Source organism: Diadema antillarum, unplaced genomic scaffold, assembly GCF_040938485.1.
Source record: "Diadema antillarum isolate AM-2024a unplaced genomic scaffold, OU_Dant_1.0 seq00001876_RagTag, whole genome shotgun sequence".
Lineage (NCBI taxonomy): Eukaryota > Metazoa > Echinodermata > Echinoidea > Diadematoida > Diadematidae > Diadema > Diadema antillarum.
The window spans coordinates 123058-129631 of record NW_027272544.1 but is presented as its reverse complement, the minus strand read 5'-3'; the positions used below and the strand labels follow the sequence as shown (position 1 = coordinate 129631).

Below are 6574 nucleotides of genomic sequence, written 5' to 3'. Positions count from 1 at the left end.
TGCTATGGCGACTGGCATTCCTCTGCCATAATGCATGGTTCTCCTCATAGGTCTGTAGTACAATGTCTTGACAATGTGTGATGGCAGTTTCACATAACTGGCAACATGTTGAAATGACAGATATGTAACAAATGTGTTCAATATTCACTTTCCTTGAAGTAGGTTTGCTATATAGTCTAAGAGTACAGACAGGCCCTATGTATTTGGGGAAATAAGGATTTTTTTGCTTTACTTTTGACCCTTTATAAGTTTGTGCATTGAGTAGTTTTCAAGGTACGAAGTAAAAGTGTAATTTCAGTATTTTAAAAAAAAATTATTTTAGCCTGGCCTTTGACCCTTGAACTTTGACCATATGACCCTAAAATTCCCGAGAGAAAGACTGTTGGGTAGAACATGCATATATTATATCTATTCAGTTTCACGATACCTTGAGTCACTTTCAAGATATGGAGGAAACAAATTAAACATAGCGCTTTCACTTGAGCTTTGACTTTCTGACCTTTGACCTTTTTGCAAGAAATTTTCCAGAGAATATCTATGTGATAATACATTGTGTTTGAAGAAAAATCCTGCAAGAATCGCATTATATGAGGGAAAAAGTGAAATTTTGAGGAGTTGACCTTGACCTTTGACCCATGACCCCTTGATTCCCTAAATAATCCTTGCCAGTCAGTACATGCATATGTACCGATTTCCATGAAGATAACTTGAACCATTTGCGAGATCTGGAGAAAAAAAAAAAGAATTTTTATTTGGTAGTACATGTATACGCTAAGTTTCAAGAAAATACCTTGAGGCATCGCCTAGATATTACGGAAATAGTGAAATTTTGAGCATTTGACCTTGACCTTTTGACCTTTGACCTCTTGCCGATTTCACTCAAAAACAACTTAAATTAATTGCCCCATCATACGTCATCCTTGGACCAAGCTTGGTGAAGTTTGCTTTATCCAGTCTTGAGTTATTGCGTCAATGAATAATTCTAGGATTTGACCTTGACCTTTGACCTCTGGCCGATTTCACTCAAAAACTAATCAAGTAATTGCCCCATCTCAACCATACGTCATCCTTGGACACAGTGTCGTGAAATTTGCTTGGTTCAGTCTTTAGTTATCGTGTAAACGGATTCAATTTCATGATTTGACATTGACTTTAGACATTTGACCTCTGATTGATTTCACCCAAAATGTGATCAAGTCATTGCCCTATCATATTTTATAGTTGGACCAAGTTTGGTAATATTCCGATCAATATTACTCAAGTTATCGCGTATACAAATGGGAACGGACGTACGGACGAACGGACAGACAACCCGAAAACATATAATGCCTCCGGCACCCTTTTTGCGGAGGCTTAAAAATGTCCACAAGTTATTATTGGTAAAAAATTTGTTTCGTAGATAATTTTACAAGTTTAATTGTAGAAATTGGCCTTTCACAGCTTCCACATGCTTGTTAGTGCCTGTTTACGTATCACTAGTAAAATGAACATTTTCTTGATGGCTTAGGCCTACTGTAACTACAAACATGGTGGTATAAGTACGCTAGTTCAACAGTCATCACATTACTCATGTTATTGTTGTGGACATTCTTTCTAAGTTATTTATTTTCTTATCATTTTGCTGTAGTTACCAGTGTTATTCAATGTACATGTAATTAGTGTACAGCAGTAAATAATTGTATTGTATTACAACCTATACAGTCCCTGTATGGCGACAAGGACACGACTCTGAATCTGACGTCTGGGTTTTCGATAATGAAAATAATAATCGCCATTGATTAATCTAACCTTATAAATACTAGAATGCCGTTTTCATGGTAATTCACATATTAAAAAAAACGCACTCAATATCATTTTTCGAGGTTCTTTATGTTTTTAAAAGAGACATTTGTGTTGTTATTATGGTTGTCATTGTGATTTGTATTACTATTAAGTTTTAATTTAGATGTCCATTAGAATAAACATTATAACTTTTCTATCGTACCGAAGGAATACGATTCAATAAATACCCACAGATATTATAGGTGATAGATGTCACAAAGTTTCTACTGATAAATTTGAAACTACGTTTGGAAAGAAATAACAAGAAATAGCTTTTGATTTATTGCCGGAAACCGCATCACGCAGTCCTTTGATAAACAGCACTGAGGTTGATCAGCCGAGTCCCAACTATAAGCCCATGTGACGGAACTACTTGCATGTATCATAGTGCAACATACCTCATTCAGTATGTGGGTTATATTGATATTATATTACTGTATGTACATAATCATATCCAAACATATGATTTAGAGAGAGAGAGAGGGAGAGAGAGATACTTTTAGTATCAGTCGAATCAATGACTGATATGACAATATTACTCTTGGTTTTGATTGTCTTCGTCCTTTTACAAAATGTAACACTTGTCACTTCGAAACTTAGACGGGACACTCTTTGAATCTATTCCGATATGATAACCTTAATCTTGAGTCAATGAAGGAAAGTCTTTATGATGTAAAAAATGATAATGATAAATCTTGTTCTTGAATTTGGTAATAATTTGACCCGTAGTTTCAAACCCATCCTTTATTGTAAGGCGAACTGTCTCTTATCCACTCTATATATGAATTATTTGGACAATATTACATTATTTTCTGATTTTGATGTAGGTTCTGTATTAGATAAACCAACCAATAGAAGAACGCAATAAAGCTGCAAAAATGAAGTTTTCCCCCAAATCTCAATGTGTCAAATGTATTGATATTACACTGTGTAAGTGCTTTAACTACATGCGTGTTAGATTCATAATGCTTTGTTCTTTTGTTGCTGTTTTGTTGTTTGTTTGTTTGTTTGTTTGTACCTTTGTATGGCAGAATTAAAACTGGATGAGGTGTACACTTACAAAGGACAAACATTAGACAGTGAACATTATGAATACTGATCTGGACAGCGATATATAAGGGATTACTACATCATTACTTCGAATAACCAGGACAAATTGAATTACACAGTGCCGGTTATTAAAACGTCTGAAAAAATGGTGAACAAGAATATACTGTATATATAGGTCCTACATCACCAGAAATGTGTGCATACAATGTTGACTGCATGCCTGCGAACTATTCAGACAAAACGATCTTCTTTAAAGATTAAAAAAATAATGTTCATGACATTTTATGTACTTTGTCTAATTTAAATGTGAATGGAAGAAAACTTTTAAAAGGTCGGATCTGAGTTGGTTCTAAAAAGATCCACTAGTAAGATGCATACATCATTGCTATTGTTATTGCTAATATTCATGTTATACTTTATTTACTTTATCATGTCGAGGTTTCTTAAAACTGAAGTGTTTGATATAAAATATTTGTATGGACTTGCTCTATGTATTTGTCGTTTAATAGTAGTGCTATAGTCTCATTGCAAAAATAAAAGAGAGAGAGAGACAAAATTTGGGTCCATGCCAGACACCATTCTTTCAGAGGAACGCTGTATAAAAGCAGGCCACCAGTGCCAATATTGGACGCAAATGCAGACAAAGTCACCGGTCATTTCAATCATATAAACAAACAATATTGCACACACAATTATTGCCGTTCAGACGATAACGATGCGTCTCTCCCGGTCAAACGATCAGTCAGAACATCAGCATAGAGTCGTAGTTGGGCTTCTGTTCATTTTGTTGTGTTGGACAGGAAAGGTTCAGAATGCGAGGGTATTGAGTATGACGTACTAGGTAATGGAACCTCTTTTCCCTGAATCCGGTTCCATACACTACGTCGGAAGAATTATGAAATATCAACAAGTTATACGCAGTAGCATTGGTGGCAGCAGACTTGATGAATGGCAACTCTGTCGCCGTTTCGGGGGGAATTGTGATATCGACCATCTCACATCTTATCATGCTTAACTTAACGGTTTGGTAAACCGAACCCACAAACAGAAATAAGACCTCAAGTTGTGCATCATGATTTGAAAAGATGTCAATTTACCATGATATGAATAAAGCGTGTCCGCAGCAACAGCGTATACATATTTATAAAAATGATCTATGCGATGCACCGATTCACAGAGTATCAGAATGATGGAAGGATAATCATTAATCCCTTTAAAGTAGTTTCTTCAGAGTTTCCTACACTGTAATAAGCAGTTTTGTGAAACTAATACTGCAGTAAAATTTCCAGAGCGGGAAGGCGAGATAGAGAGAGAGAGAGAGAGAGAGAGAGAGAGAGGGGGGGGGGGGGGAGGGGGATGGGGGAGAGCAATAACGTTCTCCATCAAAATATGACCTAAACAAAAAACAGAAAATATGGAATCTCCCTTAATGTCTACTGTTACAGTGACATGTTCCGTACACTGCTGCTGCCGTCACGACCTTTATTCGAAATGCACAATTCTGCCTTCTGATTTATTATGTATATCTGCCACGCTACGCTATTTGTAGATCAATGGGTGTAGACAGAGATATTATTTTCGGCGGCAGATACTGATGGTATGCCAAAGAATTACTTTTTTAATGTGGATACACTTAATAGAGAAACTCATTGCATACATTGCATTCTTTGATATTGCTGGGGGGAGAGGGGTCAGTTTCAAAGTTTTTTGCATGTTCCCTAATGTCCAATTCGTTAAAAGGGGACGTATTACTATTTCATAATCACCACTTTTCCATCAGGTTCTTTTCAGTTTATTAATGTTGCATCTTATCGTGGTGACTTAGCTTCATAATATGCAAATAAGTTAGCATATAGAGACCGGCATTACAAATAGAAGCAGTTAAAAGGAGTTTATGCCTGACAGTTTATAATCACCCTGTCGTATGATGAAATTGATCTCCTTTTCACTTTTGGCAAACTAGAAATAAAAAATAGGAAACTAAATTGTGTCTATGGTAATGGTTTTGCCATAACAAGAAAGGGGAAAACGTCTTATAATGATATATAACACATAAACAATATTATGTCTCTTTACTGGCTTTCCAAGATGGACACTATTTTGCACTTCGTCACAAGAGGGCGCTGTCTTGATTTTTTTTCTCATAATGTCGGGGGGGGGGGGGGGGGTTGTTATTGATATCTGTACTGTAGCTCACCAAGCTTCCAGTCTCTAAGCTTCCGCGTTGATCATTTCATTTAACAACACGACATCGTTGTGAAGAAGGCGGGCCGGTCTATTCAGGGGGATTCTGTCTCATATAACACAAGAAATCTTGAAAGGTAAGTTCAAATTCCCCTGCAACAACGCTAGGCGTTTTCACATCAGCCCGATGTTTCGAAATAGCGCGCTATTTTTTCTGACTTGGGACATAAAAAAAAAATATCTCGAGCTTGGATTTTTATCGGGCTGATGTGAAAACGCCTGCTATGAAGGTTAGGATCGAGTAACACTGACGTCTCTTTGTTTTCATACCATGATACTGTGATTTGACTTCACTGTATTATGTTTTGTTCGTTGCGTCTCAACCTTGGCTTTGTCACGGCAGCTCAGGACGGCTCTGGAATTTAGGAATCGCCCAACAATTGTTTAAGATGTCGAGCGACCTGTAAAGTACCAGCACTGCCCGAGATATGCCTTGTCGATTTTTCTTTTGTCACCGGTTGGTTTTAGGTAAAAACTTGACGAAATTGGGGTATCTTCTCCCCGCAGAGTCCGATCAGCCACCAAGTGATGCCCCTCCGGCAACTGGGCGATCTCCCACAGACCATCCCCATTTCCTTTCCTTCCCATTTTTATTCAAATAAACCAAGATAAATGAGAAATAACACAAGCATTTTTATTGCTTTGTCGATATAAAACCATCTTTTAGCTTTCATCTTGTCAGCGCCAAAGTGGCTGTCCCTGTCTTCCCTCAGGTAAAAGCTGCAGCTACGTTTTTCTTCGTTCAGGGAGAGAAGTTAGTGGGGTTTCCTTCTCTGTATCCCTCTCCTCCCTCCCCCCCCCCCCCCGCTTCTTCCAGATAGCCCTATAGAAACCTCTCTCCCAGGCTTCTAAATCCTTTGGTTTTCTTGAGTTCTTGTGTTCTTCAGTTTTACATTTCATCATCTTTGTTCTCTAAATTACTCGACCGCGACCACTCGATTAGGTCGCTGTCCGGGCGCTTGCAGCTGCGTTGAAACTTTAGCGGCGACCGGGCGAAGCTCTGGAAATCAGCAATGCCCGATCTGCTGATCGGTCACCGGTCGGACGAGCGCCCCACTCCCCGGCCCGGTCGGTAGCCAAGTAGGCTGATTTTGGGGAGTTGTGACAGTAGCCTTAGATTCACAGTCTGTGGGTCATGCAGCGGTAACGCATTATTGTTGAAATAATTTGTATGTAAAATCGAATAATGGTTTGTGCATACACAGCATTGCAAGTGTTGAAATGATACGAAGAACACATTTGCAGGCATATCTACTCAAACTTACATTAATTCTTAACCTCGTATTTAAATGTTTCCCATCCAACAGCTTCATGTTCGACATTAGAATACGGTGATGTGATTTTCCCTTTTCCTATGAGCACTATGGTAATTTGTTATCACGTAAAAAAGGGGGAAATGAAGGATATTGAATGGATTTATAAAATTAAGTTAAAAAAAAGAGAGAAAGAATAGCTCTTT

General features: G+C 37.9%; 1 protein-coding gene across 1 annotated transcript in view; it reads left to right on the top strand.

Moving 5' to 3' along the window:
• Positions 1-5133: 5133 nt before the first annotated feature.
• The window catches only part of LOC139712925 (uncharacterized), a gene marked incomplete at its 3' end in the record, with an annotated part of 92296 nt that continues 90855 nt past the window's right edge, over positions 5134-6574 (top strand). The window contains exon 1 of the mRNA XM_071624705.1: positions 5134-5192. The remainder of the gene's footprint in view (positions 5193-6574) is intronic.